Genomic DNA, 16,604 nt, shown 5'->3' with positions numbered 1-16,604 from the left:
TTAGCTTTAAAATATACATCCACTCAAAATCTTTCCCCATAATACTACAAATTTTCTTCGTACTATTAAAACTACTACCTAAACTACCACTACTTATAAAAATTGTAACTACCATAAGCTAAGGCTAACTTAACGTAAAATCCTAAGTCGTAGATTCCAATTCAAATCATTGCGCGTATAACTGCCGCCAAGCAAATCAAAAATTTTCCTCGAAATTGAAATTCTTAAATAGCTCTCATAACCTTGGCGCGCACAATTGCCGCCGATCCAAAATTGTAAAATGCCAAAAATTGTAACTATATATTTTAAAACAAAATCAGAGTACAATAAAATGACAGCACCCACAGGCGCTGAAAATATAAAAAAAAAAAGAAAAGGCGAAATATTGAATTTTATTCAATATAATAAAAATCATGGAATTATATAAAGTGAAAAATCTATATATCTATTATATTGCTTATTTCGATTCAAAATATATGAATGGAATATGAAGGAAAAACATTATTCTGGTTGAACCTGCCAGTAGTTATAAGCTTGTCTCAAAGATTAAGCCATGCATGTCTAAGTACACACGAATTAAAAGTGAAACTGGAAAAGGCTCATTATATCAGTTATGGTTCCTTAGATCGTTAACAGTTACTTGGATAACTGTGGTAATTCTAGAGCTAATACATGCAATTAAAACATGAACCTTATGGGACATGTGCTTTTATTAGGCTAAAACCAAGCGATCGCAAGATCGTTATATTGGTTGAACTCTAGATAACATGCAGATCGTATGGTCTTGTACCGACGACAGATCTTTCAAATGTCTGCCCTATCAACTTTTGATGGTAGTATCTAGGACTACCATGGTTGCAACGGGTAACGGGGAATCAGGGTTCGATTCCGGAGAGGGAGCCTGAGAAACGGCTACCACATCTAAGGAAGGCAGCAGGCGCGTAAATTACCCACTCCCAGCTCGGGGAGGTAGTGACGAAAAATAACAATACAGGTCTCATATCCGAGGCCCTGTAATTGGAATGAGTACACTTTAAATCCTTTAACAAGGACCAATTGGAGGGCAAGTCTGGTGCCAGCAGCCGCGGTAATTCCAGCTCCAATAGCGTATATTAAAGTTGTTGCGGTTAAAACGTTCGTAGTTGAACTTGTGCTTCATACGGGTAGTACAACTTACAATTGTGGTTAGTACTATACCTTTATGTATGTAAGCGTATTACCGGTGGAGTTCTTATATGTGATTAAATACTTGTATTTTTTCATATGTTCCTCCTATTTAAAAACCTGCACTAGTGCTCTTAAACGAGTGTTATTGTGGGCCGGTACTATTACTTTGAACAAATTAGAGTGCTTAAAGCAGGCTTCAAATGCCCGAATATTCTGTGCATGGGATAATGAAATAAGACCTCTGTTCTGCTTTCATTGGTTTTCAGATCAAGAGGTAATGATTAATAGAAGCAGTTTGGGGGCATTAGTATTACGACGCGAGAGGTGAAATTCTTGGACCGTCGTAAGACTAACTTAAGCGAAAGCATTTGCCAAAGATGTTTTCATTAATCAAGAACGAAAGTTAGAGGTTCGAAGGCGATCAGATACCGCCCTAGTTCTAACCATAAACGATGCCAGCTAGCAATTGGGTGTAGCTACTTTTATGGCTCTCTCAGTCGCTTCCCGGGAAACCAAAGCTTTTGGGCTCCGGGGGAATTATGGTTGCAAAGCTGAAACTTAAAGGAATTGACGGAAGGGCACCACCAGGAGTGGAGCCTGCGGCTTAATTTGACTCAACACGGGAAAACTTACCAGGTCCGAACATAAGTGTGTAAGACAGATTGATAGCTCTTTCTCGAATCTATGGGTGGTGGTGCATGGCCGTTCTTAGTTCGTGGAGTGATTTGTCTGGTTAATTCCGATAACGAACGAGACTCAAATATATTAAATAGATATCTTCAGGATTAGGGTGCTGAAGCTTATGTAGCCTTCATTCATGGTGGCAGTAAAATGTTTATTGTGTTTGAATGTGTTTATGTAAGTGGAGCCGTACCTGTTGGTTTGTCCCATTATAAGGACACTAGCTTCTTAAATGGACAAATTGCGTCTAGCAATAATGAGATTGAGCAATAACAGGTCTGTGATGCCCTTAGATGTCCTGGGCTACACGCGCGCTACAATGAAAGTATCAACGTGTATTTCCTAGACCGAGAGGTCCGGGTAAACCGCTGAACCACTTTCATGCTTGGGATTGTGAACTGAAACTGTTCACATGAACCTGGAATTCCCAGTAAGTGTGAGTCATTAACTCGCATTGATTACGTCCCTGCCCTTTGTACACACCGCCCGTCGCTACTACCGATTGAATTATTTAGTGAGGTCTCCGGACGTGATCACTGTGACGCCTTGCGTATTACGGTTGTTTCGCAAAAGTTGACCGAACTTGATTATTTAGAGGAAGTAAAAGTCGTAACAAGGTTTCCGTAGGTGAACCTGCGGAAGGATCATTATTGTATAATATCCTTATCGTTAATAAACATTTGTTATAATACAAATAAATACAATTTACCAAAATAAAAATATTACAAAATGATTCCACGGAATCAAAAGTTAAAGTCAAAATAAAATGAAGATGGCTTTTATTTTATATGTGGGGCTTGGCAACCTCATAAAAAGACTTTAACATTATTAATGTTGTTGTGCGTATTTGTGGCAGTACTTACTACTACAATGGCGTTTCCTATAAAAACAAATTCTCGAAAATGGAAATCGAAGAAACTAAACAAAATTTGAAAGTAGAAGTCGAATTAAAATTAAAATAATTTTGAATGTGGTAATCGAAATAAGTGTGTGTGTATATGGACCATAATATACACGCGTGGCGAATATGTATTGTTCATCTATGTTATGAGCATACGTTGGCTAATGCAACAACCTAAAATATACAATTTTTGTACCTATCATCCATCAGGTTATTGTTTTATATAAATTTTGCAGTATGTGTCACCCAAAATAGCAAACCATAACCAGATTATTATGATACATAATGCTTATATGAAACTAAGACATATCGCAACATTTATTTTTAGGTATAAAAATAAATTTATTGAAGGAATTGATATATGCCAGTAAAATGGTGTATTTTTAATTTCTTTCAATAAAAACAATATTGATATTATATAAAAATGAATTATAAAACTCTAAGCGGTGGATCACTCGGCTCATGGGTCGATGAAGAACGCAGCAAACTGTGCGTCATCGTGTGAACTGCAGGACACATGAACATCGACATTTTGAACGCATATCGCAGTCCATGCTGTTATGTACTTTAATTAATTTTATAGTGCTGCTTGGACTACATATGGTTGAGGGTTGTAAGACTATGCTAATTAAGTTGTTTATAAATTTTTTATAAGCCTATGGTATATTATTGGATTAAATAATGATTTTATTCATAATATTAAAAAAGAAATGAAAAACATTATCTCACATTTGAATGTAAAAAACGAAGAGAAATATTTTCTTTTTCAATCAAATAATACTGAGAAATGTCTAGCATAAAAAATTGAAATATTTTTCATCTAGAATTGTCTCTTATTAATGATTCGGAAAAAGAAAAATCTTGGTTTTGTTATTATTCTTCGTTGGTTCGTTAAATGGATAAAAAATAACTTTGCTTACAAGAACTATTGGAACTATTTATAACGAATTTAATTGATTGTTTTATCATTTATATATAAAGAATTTATGGCAAAATATAGTTATATATACAACCTCAACTCATATGGGACTACCCCTGAACTTAAGCATATTAATTAGGGAGGAAAAGAAACTAACAAGGATTTTCTTAGTAGCGGCGAGCGAAAAGAAAACAGTTCAGCACTAAGTCACTTTGTCTATATGGCAAATGTGAGATGCAGTGTATGGAGCGTCAATATTCTAGTATGAGAAATTAATGATTTAAGTCCTTCTTAAATGAGGCCATTTACCCATAGAGGGTGCCAGGCCCGTATAACGTTAATGATTACTAGATGATGTTTCCAAAGAGTCGTGTTGCTTGATAGTGCAGCACTAAGTGGGTGGTAAACTCCATCTAAAACTAAATATAACCATGAGACCGATAGTAAACAAGTACCGTGAGGGAAAGTTGAAAAGAACTCTGAATAGAGAGTTAAACAGTACGTGAAACTGCTTAGAAGTTAAGCCCGATGAACCTGAATATCCGTTATGGAAAATTCATCATTAAAATTGTAATATTTAAATAATATTATTAAGAATAATGTGCATTTTTTCCATATAAGGACATTGTAATCTATTAGCATATCCCAAATTTATCATAAAATATAACTTATAGTTTATTCCAATTAAATTGCTTGCATTTTAACACAGAATAAATGTTATTAATTTGATAAAGTGCTGATAGATTTATATTATTACAGAGCGTTAATTTTTCGGAATTATATAATGGCATAATTATCATTGATTTTTGTGTTTATTATATGCTCTTGTATGATTAACAATGCGAAAGATTCATGATACCTTCGGGACCCGTCTTGAAACACGGACCAAGGAGTCTAACATATGTGCAAGTTATTGGGATGTAAACCTAATAGCGTAAATAACTTGACTAATAATGGGATTAGTTTTTTAGCTATTTATAGCTAATTAACACAATCCCGGGGCGTTCTATATAGTTATGTATAATGTATATTTATATTATTTATGCCTCTAACTCGAACGTACATTGAGCATATATGCTGTGACCCGAAAGATGGTGAACTATACTTGGTATGGTGAACTTATACTTAATATTATATAAAATAATCTTATCTGGTAAAGCGAATGATTAGAGGCCTTAGGGTCGAAACGATCTTAACCTATTCTCAAACTTTAAATGGGTAAGAACCTTAACTTTCTTGATATGAAGTTCAAGGTTATGATATAATGTGCCCAGTGGGCCACTTTTGGTAAGCAGAACTGGCGCTGTGGGATGAACCAAACGTAATGTTACGGTGCCCAAATTAACAACTCATGCAGATACCATGAAAGGCGTTGGTTGCTTAAAACAGCAGGACGGTGATCATGGAAGTCGAAATCCGCTAAGGAGTGTGTAACAACTCACCTGCCGAAGCAACTAGCCCTTAAAATGGATTGCTCTTAAGTTGTATACCTATACATTACCGCTAAAGTAGATGATTTATATTACTTGTGATATAAATTTTGAAACTTTAGTGAGTAGGAAGGTACAATGGTATGCGTAGAAGTGTTTGGCGTAAGCCTGCATGGAGCTGCCATTGGTACAGATCTTGGTGGTAGTAGCAAATAATCGAATGAGACCTTGGAGGACTGAAGTGGAGAAGGGTTTCGTGTGAACAGTGGTTGATCACGAGTTAGTCGGTCCTAAGTTCAAGGCGAAAGCCGAAAATTTTCAAGTAAAACAAAAATGCCTAACTATATAAACAAAGCGAATTTAATACACTTGAATAATTTTGAACGAAAGGGAATACGGTTCCAATTCCGTAACCTGTTGAGTATCCGTTTGTTATTAAATATGGGCCTCGTGCTCATCCTGGCAACAGGAACGATATCGGAAGAGTTTTCTTTTCTGTTTTATAGCCGTACTACCATGGAAGTCTTTCGCAGAGAGATATGGTAGATGGCTAGAAGAGCATGACATATACTGTTGTGTCGATATTTTCTCCTCGGACCTTGAAAATTTATGGTGGGGACACGCAAACTTCTCAACAGGCCGTACCAATATCCGCAGCTGGTCTCCAAGGTGAAGAGTCTCTAGTCGATAGAATAATGTAGGTAAGGGAAGTCGGCAAATTAGATCCGTAACTTCGGGATAAGGATTGGCTCTGAAGATTGAGATAGTCGGGCTTGATTGGGAAACAATAACATGGTTTATGTGCTCGTTCTGGGTAAATAGAGTTTCTAGCATTTATGTTAGTTACTTGTTCCCCGGATAGTTTAGTTACGTAGCCAATTGAGGAACTTTCTTGCTAAAATTTTTAAGAATACTATTTGGGTTAAACCAATTAGTTCTTATCAATTATAACGATTATCAATTAACAATCAATTCAGAACTGGCACGGACTTGGTGAATCCGACTGTCTAATTAAAACAAAGCATTGTGATGGCCCTAACGGGTGTTGACACAATGTGATTTCTGCCCAGTGCTCTGAATGTCAAAGTGAAGAAATTCAAGTAAGCGCGGGTCAACGGCGGGAGTAACTATGACTATAACTATAACTATGGGATCAGGGGTATTTGCGAGCAGAGGGGGAGTATTTTTCTGTAATTCGTAAGTCATATCATATGATGTGCGGAAAGGGAATGGTACTCTGTAACTCACAAGTCTCTCCTTTACTCAAGTCGACTCTAAACCTCCTCGTGGTGGTCCCCGGTAATGCTAAACTTGTTAGCAGCTAATTTGAGCGGCAAAACTTTTCCGATGGGTTGGTTCCCCAGAGGAAATTTATTCATATTGGTACTACAAACACAAATAACGAGCCTCGGATAACTTTACACAATCTGATGACGACCCGACCCCCCGTGGATATCTTCCCGGAGGACCAATATGAACCAAACGCAGCGGCTACTCTATCTAGGGTTCCATGCACAGTATGTGGACGTCCTTTAACAGCAAGAGAGGACTCGGTGTTCACATGCGATCTCGGCACCCAGACGAACTTGATGAAGAACGTCGACGTGTCGATATAAAGGCAAGGTGGAGTGAGGAAGAGAAGTGGATGATGGCGAGAAAGGAGGTTGAGCTCACAGCAAATGGACATAAACACATGAACAAGCAACTAGCGGTGTATTTTGCAAACCGCAGCGTCGAAGCCATCAAAAAGCTAAGACAGAGGGGCGATTATAAGGAGAAAATAGAGCAGATAAGAGGGCAATCTGCTCTCGTCCCGGAAGTTGCAAATCTAACCATAAGGCGCCGCCCTAGTAGAAGTGAGCAAAACCACCAAGTAACAACATCAGAAACAACTGCAATCACTCCCTTCGAACAGTAGAACAGGGAAATTTTGCGGAAACTGCGTGGGTAAACCCCGTAGAATGCCATTCCAAATGGAGAGCCAAGAGCTACAACGATCATTGACAGGGCAGAGCTCGAGGGAAAGGAAATCACTCTCCAATGCTTATCGCTATATCTCTTGGGAATTTTTCCGGCACAGGGTGTACGAGACACGCTGACGAGGCCTCCTCGGAGACCTCGGAATAGGAGAGAAAGCAGAAGGCAGCAGTATGCTGTCATCCAGCGTAACTGGGATAAGCATAAAGGAAGATGCATCAAGTCCTTGCTAAATGGAACTGATGAGTCGGTAATGCCAAGCCAAGAAGTAATGGTTCCCTACTGGAGAGAAGTAATGACTCAGCCTAGCCTAAGCTCTTGCAGTGGAGAAGTGATACAAATGGATCACTCGCTTGAGAGGATTTGGTCTGCTATTACGGAGCATGACCTTCGGGCGTCAAGAATCTCATTATCTTCATCTCCGGGGCCTGACGGGATAACTCCAAAATCTGCCAGGGAGGTGCCGTCAGGTATTATGTTGCGAATAATGAACCTAATTCTATGGTGCGGTAATCTACCACACTCTATTCGACTGGTCTTCATCCCGAAGACGGTGACGGCGAAGCGACCGCAAGACTTTCGTCCAATATCGGTGCCTTCAGTCCTGGTAAGACAGCTAAATGCAATATTGGCAACCCGGTTGAACTCATCAATCAATTGGGACCGCGCCAGCGTGGCTTCTTACCTACCGACGGATGTGCCGATAATGCGACGATAGTTGACTTAGTCTTGAGGCATAGCCATAAGCACTTTAGATCTTGCTACATAGCAAATTTAGATGTAAGCAAGGCATTCGATTCTTTATCGCATGCATCTATATATGACACCTTACGTGCTTATGGTGCGCCAAAGGGCTTCGTTGACTACGTACAGAATACGTACGAGGGTGGCGGTACCAGTCTCAATGGGGACGGTTGGAGTTCAGAGGAATTCGTCCCTGCCAGAGGAGTGAAGCAGGGTGACCCTTTGTCTCCTATTCTATTTAACTTGGTAATGGACAGGTTACTTAGAAACCTACCCAGCGAAATTGGTACCAAAGTCGGAAATGCCATTACTAACGTGGCCGCGTTTGCAGATGATTTGGTACTATTTGCTGAAACTCGAATGGGACTTCAAGTATTGTTGGACAAAACGCTGGATTTTCTATCTCTCGTCGGCCTCAAACTTAATGCCGACAAATGTTTTACCGTTGGCATTAAGGGCAGCCGAAACAGAAGTGTACCGTGCTAGAGGCACAGAGCTTCTACGTAGGCTCAAGGGAGATTCCATCACTGAAGCGAACGGACGAGTGGAAGTACTTAGGCATCAACTTCACTGCAACCGGGAGGGTTCGATGCAATCCGGCCGAGGACATTGGTCCAAAGCTACAAAGATTGACAAAGGCCCCCTCAAACCACAACAGAGGATGTTCGCCCTTAGGACTGTCCTTATCCCACAGCTCTATCACAAGTTAGCCCTTGGGAGTGTGACGATAGGCGTCCTACGAAAAACTGACAAACTAATAAGATATTATGTGCTTCATTCATGCACCCCCAAAAAGTGGAGGTCTCGGAATTCCATCACTAAGATGGGTAGCTCCAATGTTAAGGCTAAGACGATTGAGTAACATTAAATGGCCTCACCTCACGCAAAACGAGGTAGCCAGCTCTTTCCTCGAAGCCGAAAAACAACGGGCCCGAGATAGATTATTGGCAGAACAAAATGAATTGTTATCGCGTCCGGCAATAGAAAAATATTGGGCGAACAAATTGTACCTCTCAGTTGATGGTAGCGGACTCCGTGAATAGGGCCATTGGGGACCGCAACACGGGTGGGTTAATCAACCCACGCGTTTACTAACAGGAAAGGAATATATAGACGGTATTCGTCTGCGGATAAATGCCCTACCCACGAAGTCTCGTACTACAAGGGGAAGGCACGAATTGGAACGACAGTGTCGTGCAGGATGTGACGCTCCCGAAACAACAAACCACATAATGCAAAAATGTTACCGATCGCATGGGAGGCGCGTAGCTAGACACAACTGCGTAGTAAATCGAATCAAGCGGGGACTTGAGGAGAGAGGCTGCGTGGTCATTGTTGAACCAAGTCTGCAGTGCGAATCCGGCCTTAATAAACCGGACCTGGTGCACTACGACAAGATCACATTGATGTGATCGACATACAAATTGTGACAGACGGACACTCTATGGATGATGCACACCAGCGCAAAATCAATAGATACGACAGACCGGACATACGAACTGAATTGCGTCGCAGATTCGAAGCCGCAGGTGACATTGAATTCCATTCTGCACCCTGAACTGGAGGGGGATCTGGAGTGGTCAATCCGTTAAAAGATTGATAGCAAGGGTCTCCTCAGCAAATATGATAGTCATATCATTAGCGTCCAGTTATGAGAGGCAGTCTCGGTTGTTTTAACAGTTCATGTACCTGAGCGGGTTTTCCCGTGATTGGACTTAGCTAAAACGTTTGGTTCAAATCATTTGCTTGCTGTCTTGGCATAACATCAATAAAGGCATAAACATCGCAAAATAATGGTTATATACAAATGGCTATGAGGATGGTTTTAGTACGTAGGCGTTGCGGAACTTCGGTTCAGATAGAGCAATGAATCGTGCATGCTAGGAAAACTGACCACACGCAGTGTTGGCAGCCCTAGTATCTTTCGATAGATTTCCATACCTCCGCGATCAAAAAAAAAAAAAATAGCCAAATGCCTCGTCATCTAATTAGTGACGCGCATGAATGGATTAACGAGATTCCTACTGTCCCTATCTATAGCTTCTAGTCCGGGACGCTTGTCTGGCGTATCCAGACACATACACCATGTTGATACATGCACCACTTGTGGGTGTTCAGGGTGTCGTGGTTGTAATCCCTTCAGTGTGGAACACGCCACGTAAAACAAGTTCGGAGAGATCTGAAAAGTCGTCATTGTCCCTATCTACTATCTAGCGAAACCACAGCCAAGGGAACGGGCTTGGAATAATTAGCGGGAAAGAAGACCCTTTTGAGCTTGACTCTATCTGGCAGTGTAAGGAGACATAAGAGGTGTAGAATAAGTGGGAGATATTAGACCTCGGTTTGGTATCGTCAATGAAATACCACTACTCTTATTGTTTCCTTACTTACTTGATTAAATGGAACGTGTATCATTTCTAGCCATTATACGGATATATTTATTATATCTTATGGTATTGGGTTTTGATGCAAGCTTCTTGATCAAAGTATCACGAGTTTGTTATATAATCGCAACAAATTCTTTAATAAAACGATGCATTTATGTATTTTGATTTGAAAATTTGGTATAACTCCAATTACTCAGGTATGATCCAATTCAAGGACATTGACAGGTAGGGAGTTTGACTGGGGCGGTACATCTCTCAATAATAACGGAGGTGTCCCAAGGCCAGCTCAGTGCGGACAGAAACCACACTTAGAGCAAAAGGGCAAATGCTGACTTGATCTCGGTGTTCAGTACACACAGGGACAGCAAAAGCTCGGCCTATCGATCCTTTTGGTTTAAAGAGTTTTTAACAAGAGGTGTCAGAAAAGTTACATAGGGATAACTGGCTTGTGGCGGCCAAGCGTTCATAGCGACGTCGCTTTTTGATCCTTTCGATGTCGTCTCTTCCTATCATTGTGAAGCAAAATTTACCAAGCGTGGGATTGTTCACCCATGCAAGGGAACGTGAGCTGGGTTTAGACCGTCGTGAGACAGGTTAGTTTTACCCTACTAATGACAAATCGTTGTTGCGACAGCATTCCTGCGTAGTACGAGAGGAACCGCAGGTAGGACCAATGGCACAATACTTGTTTGAGCGAAAAGTGGTATGACGCTACGTCCGTTGGATTATGCCTGAACGCCTCTAAGGTCGTATCCGTGCTGGACTGCAATGATAAATAAGGGGCAATTTGCGTTGTATGCTTCTAAACCATTTAAAGTTTATATTTTATTTATAAACGACAATGGATGTGATGTCAATGTTATTTGTAACATAGTACATTAGGAGGATCTTCGATCACCTGATGCCGCGCATGAATGGATTAACGACGGACGTGTTTTCGTTGCGCTCGTGTACAGATTGCGAATAACTAAGTTTTCCTTGTTTGGAAAGTAATTAAATCGGTGATTTAGTGCTCCGCGTAAGTCGAGCGAAAATTGTCGAGTGTTAAAAACAAGCGGTTTGGAATTATTAACAATAAACTATTGGAAATTTTCCACTCCGCACGTGCTGCGAGGCGAGCTTACGAGTAAGTTTTTCGAGTAAGCTTTTTGAGCAGCTGTCAAAAAGCTTATTGGTGGCAGTCACTACTAGGGTTATAAACATAATACAAACAAATAAATCGAAAGCGAAAGAGACGCTCTGTGCGATGCACCATCGCTCGAATACATATTCTGTGTTTGAAATAGTATAAGCAAGTAGTTTTACACTATGAGCCAAAACGACACTCGAGTTCAGCGACAACGCGAGCAAGACGACCGCCGGCTCTCATTGCAACGAAACAACGCGTACTTCTCTTACGTCTCCGCGACTTCTGCAAACAGCGAGCGGTCAATCACCCTAACCCGACAAGTTACCATTGCCAACAACTCAAGAAAGAGCGCGTCTTGCTCTCCCTCACTACTGTCACAAAACCCCCAATCTCCAAACACTTGCGAAATTTCTTACGCTTACCTACGGTGACTAGTACTGTGACAACAACAACCACTGCAACTGCAATCACAACAACAACTGGAACGGTATCGTCAGCTCGCTCAATTTCGTCGACGCAAGCATTTGCTCCTACTGAACCAGCGATCAAAACAAAAACACAACTTAAGGTTCTGCTGCGCTACCAGCAAGCCAAAACGTAAACAAGAATGCCGGGTCCACCATACAGACTGGAATGGATCGCTACATAACAAAAAAAGAAAACTCAGCCCTCAAAATTACAAAAGCCAACAAACAGAAAACAAACCAAAAATTTCACGCGACAATGCTAACATGCTCACTAACAAAACGCCAGAAAACACCAACAGATTTGAGCTGCTGGCAATTCTACTGATGAAAGTATACAACCGGCAAAGTCACCTAAGAAGGTCAAGCCTCCTCCAATATACATTCGCGAAAAAAGCTCAAGTGCACTAGTGAACAAAATTGCCACACTTATAGGAGAAAACTCATTTTATGTAATACCCTTAAGAAAGGAACATAAATGAAACAAAGGTTCAAACTGAAACCGAGGATAGCCATCGTCTACTAACCAAATTCTTGGATGAAGCAGGAAAAAACTTTTATACGTACCAACTAAAAAGCGCAAAGGGCCTACAGGTTGTTCTTAAAGGGATTGAGGCAACTGTTTCGACCACTGAAATCGTAGAAGCGCTCAAGGAAAAGAACTTAGTGCGAAAATGGTCATGAACATATTAAACAAAAATAAGGAACCACAACAATGTTCAAAATCGAGTTGGAGCCAAACGCCAGACACTGAAAAAAAATGAAGTTCATCCAATCTACAAGTTACAGCTCCTACTGCATCGGCGTATCACAGTGGAAGAGCCACACAAGCGCAATCGCCCAGTGCAGTGCACTAACTGCCAAGAATATGGCCACACTAAGGCGTACTGTACGCTGAAATCTATTTGCGTAGTCTGTAGTGAAGCTCATAGCACAGCGAACTGCCATAAGAACAAGGAAACATCTCTGTTAAAATGTGCAGCAACTGCGGTGAAAGTCACACAGCGAACTGGCGTGGCTGTGTAGTATACAAGAACTAAAGAACCGCCTTAACAAACGCGGAGAATCAATACGCGCTCAGACCACCCACATCGCTCACACCCCGCCACAATCGGCCCGTCCTACACTGCACCCCCCCTACACATCGTACCAGTCCTAGCATTTCCTTCGCTAGTGCCTTAAAATCGGGAATTAATCCGTGATCCGATAACACAAAAGTCGACTTCTACTCGGGAAGAACAGAAAATAACTACCTCGAACGAACAAACGCAGCATATATCAACTGGCATTGAAACGATGATGATCTCACTCCAGCAACCCTAAAAAGTTTATGACATTCATGCAAACCACAATGCAAGAGCTTATGCGAAACCAAAATATGCTGATACAGCATCTCTGTCATTCAAATCAATATAATTCTCCACTTCAAATATCTATGTGGAACGCGAATGGCGTTTCACGCATAAAAACGAACTTGCCCAGTTCTTATTCGATAAAAATATTGACGTCATGCTCCTCTCCGAGACACATCTAACAGACAAGCACAACTTCCATATCCCAGGATACTTATTCTACGCCACAAACCATCCGGACGGCAAAGCCCATGGGTCACTGGTATACTTATCAGAGGTCGCATCAAACACCACCTTTATAACAGAACTGAAATGGACTACCTGCAATCCACTTCCATAAGCATGCAATCCAGCAGCGGCCCCGTCACTCTGGCCGCAGTCTACTCCCACCTCGTTTTGTAGTTTCTGAGACCAATTCACGGAATTTTTCAACTCACTCGGTGAGCGATTCATAGCGGCCGGTGACTACAATGCCAAGCATACGCACTGGGGATCACGTCTTCTACCCCAAAGGGCAAACAACTTTATAACGCGCTCATTAACCGCGAAACAAGCTCGATCATGTGACTCCGGGTAGGCCTACATACTGGCCAGCAATCCAAATAAGCTACCGGATCTCATTGACTTCGCAATAACAGAAAGATTCAAGAAATAATATTACGGCCGAGTCACTTGCAGAACTATCATCTGATCACTCTCCAGTTCTACTTACTCTCTGGCACCGACCACATATAACTGAGCGGCCCTACAGGCTGACAGGCAACAGGACCAACTGGGCAAGGTACGCGAAATATGTTGTACTCACATGAACCGACTCAAACAGTATTCACCGACGAGGATGTTGATCGCCTGGTCAAATCGATAGAGGAAACACTTGTTGCTGCAGCCAAGCCTCTACACCTCCAGACACACCACAAAATGACAAACCATAGCAAGACAAATCGTGAAATCGAACAGCTATACTTGAAAAACGAAGACTAAGAAGAGAATGCAGAATCATAGATCCCCAACGGCTAAGGAACATCTAAAAATAGCAACACGTAAACTAACCAGGGCACTTAAGCTTGAGAAGCCAACGCTCAGCATCTATATATCAAACAACTATCGCCCACCAGTAAAAGGAACCCTTTGTGGAAAGCACACAAAAGCATACAGCCACCGGCAGAAACAGTCGTTCCACTGCGAGGTCCCTCTGGAAGCTGGATACGCAGCGACGAAGATAGAGCTAATGCGTTCGCCGATCACCTTCAGAAAGTATTCCAACCAAATCCTGCTAGCAACTCATTTGTACTCCCTGTAGTAACTAAAAGCTTGCCCCCTTAAATCCAGTTACATTCAGCCAAAGTGAGATAGCATCTATCATAAAAGTCTTAATCCCAAAAAATCACCTGGACATGACTTGGTGGCACCAAAAATGATCATAGAACTCCCACCGTGTGCGGTTCTGACCTTATGCCATCTCTTCAACGCTATTACGAAACTTGGATACTATCCCCAAAGGTGGAAAAAGCGTTATAGTAATGATTCCCAAGCCAGGCAAAGACAAAACGCAACCCTCATCCTACAGACCAATCATCTCCTAACGTGTCTCTCGAAACTGTTTGAAAAGCATTTTTAAATCAACAACTCCCTACTTAAGAAGGCGAAATACAATACCATCGCATCAGTTTGGCTTTCGCAAAATCACGGAACGATCGAACAGGTCAATCGCATCACAAACGAAATTCGTACCGCTTTTGAGCACCGGGAATACTGTTCAGCTATATTCTTAGATGTTGCACAAGCATTTGACCAGTCTGGCTGGAAGGACTAATGTACAAGATAACAAAACTGCTTCCCCAGAACACGCACAAAGTGTTCGAATCGTATCTCTTCAAAAGAGTGTTCTCAACCAGGTGTAACAGTTCAACTTCACACGACCGCGTTATCAATGCTGGAGTCCCCCAAGGTAGTGTACTGGGCCCCGTTCTTTACAACCTCTACGTTTGCTGACGATACCGCAATACTTAGCCGATCTAGATGCCCAGCAAAGGCAACAGAGCAACTTGCCTGCCATCTTAAAATAGTGGAAAGATGGTTTGCGGACTGGCGCATTAAATAAACGAGACCAAAAGCAGACATGTAACCTTCACACTGAACAGACAAACCTGCCCACCCTGTACCCTGAACAATACACTTATCCCACAAGCAGACGTTGTAACATATCTCGGCGTTCACCTAGATAGACGCCTCACCTGGCGGCGACATATAGAATCTAAGAGGACTCATATGAAGCTTAAAGCAGCCAATCTTCACTGGCTTATTAACTACAACTCTCCCCTTAGTCTGGAATACAAAGTACTCCTCTACAATACCGTGCTGAAACCCATCTGGACATACGGCTGTGAACTATGGGAAACGCTTCAAAAACCAACATTGAAATCATACAGCGAGCTCAGTCCACGATTCTGCGAACTATCACTGGGGCACCATGTACCTACGCAGCGAAAGCATCCATAGAGACCTCCATATAAACTTGTCAATGAGGAAATTCAGTTGAAAAAAGTAAACATCAAGCAAAGCTCGCCGCACACGAAAATCCTCTCGCGAAGTCGCTTACGCGAGTCTACAGTCAGAGCCGACTGAAGCGCAAAGATTCTCCAGCCCAGCAAAGAAATCCTAGGGCCGTCTCTAACTAATACAATTACTTCATACTGTATTTAATATAAGTATATAATAAGATTTGAATAATTATTGTTAGTCTCACAAAAAGAGAAGATCCAATAAATAACGCAATAAGTTAAAAAAAAAAAAAAAAAAAAAAAAACTACTAGGGTTGTGTCTAGGGACAGTTTAGTGCTACCAGACTCTACCGATAGTGGAGCTCTGGAGCATCCACCTTTTGTCACTGAGCAAACGAGCATACGGTTGCTGGCGTCGACGGTAGGAGAGCCACCATCGGAGTTATGCCGATGGAGAGCGACAGCAGCGCGAGTGCCTTGAGCGGAAGTAGTGCCTCGAGGAAGTCCAGACGAGGCAGGCGCAGAAGCCATCTGGCCTCTAAGAGCTCGGCGCCGACGCAGGCGAAATTGGTTGCCCTGGCATCGAATGGAGTGCCAGAACCCGTTGGTGTACTGGAGGAGGCGTTTTCGTCGCTGGAGGACGCCCGGGCGGCTACGGCAAACGCTGCCATCGATGCTGCAACCCCCCCCCCCCCCCACGCTGCTGCCACCGCTGCTGATCCTACTGCTGCCCCTGCTGCCGACCACACTGCTGCCTTCGCCGTTTCCACTGCTGCTAAAATTGTTGCCACCACTGCCACTGCCGCTACCGCTGCCGCCCGTGCTGGGCAAGCAGCTATGATGGCAGAGCTGTCGGCCACCCAGCGCATGGTGAGAAGCAGCTTCCGCAGCCTAGGAGAAGTGGACACGGAAGAGCTCTCGTATGCTATCAGCCGCTACGATGAGCTGGTGT

General features: G+C 42.2%; 2 non-coding genes and 1 pseudogene across 2 annotated transcripts; all 3 read left to right on the top strand.

Annotated features, from left to right (window-relative positions):
- The first annotated feature begins 503 nt into the window (after window positions 1-503).
- On the top strand, window positions 504-2,498 carry LOC117149574. Its single transcript, XR_004460388.1, has one exon. It is a non-coding gene; the product is annotated as a small subunit ribosomal RNA (ribosomal RNA).
- Window positions 2,499-3,184: 686 nt separating this feature from the next.
- LOC117149573 lies at window positions 3,185-3,363 on the top strand. The gene has a single exon (XR_004460387.1). It is a non-coding gene; the product is annotated as a 5.8S ribosomal RNA (ribosomal RNA).
- Window positions 3,364-3,758: 395 nt separating this feature from the next.
- LOC117149576 lies at window positions 3,759-11,217 on the top strand (annotated as a pseudogene).
- The last annotated feature ends 5,387 nt before the right edge of the window (window positions 11,218-16,604 follow it).

This window comes from Drosophila mauritiana, unplaced genomic scaffold (assembly GCF_004382145.1).
Source record: "Drosophila mauritiana strain mau12 unplaced genomic scaffold, ASM438214v1 U_247, whole genome shotgun sequence".
Lineage (NCBI taxonomy): Eukaryota > Metazoa > Arthropoda > Insecta > Diptera > Drosophilidae > Drosophila > Drosophila mauritiana.
This window is presented reverse-complemented; position numbering and strand designations above follow the sequence as displayed.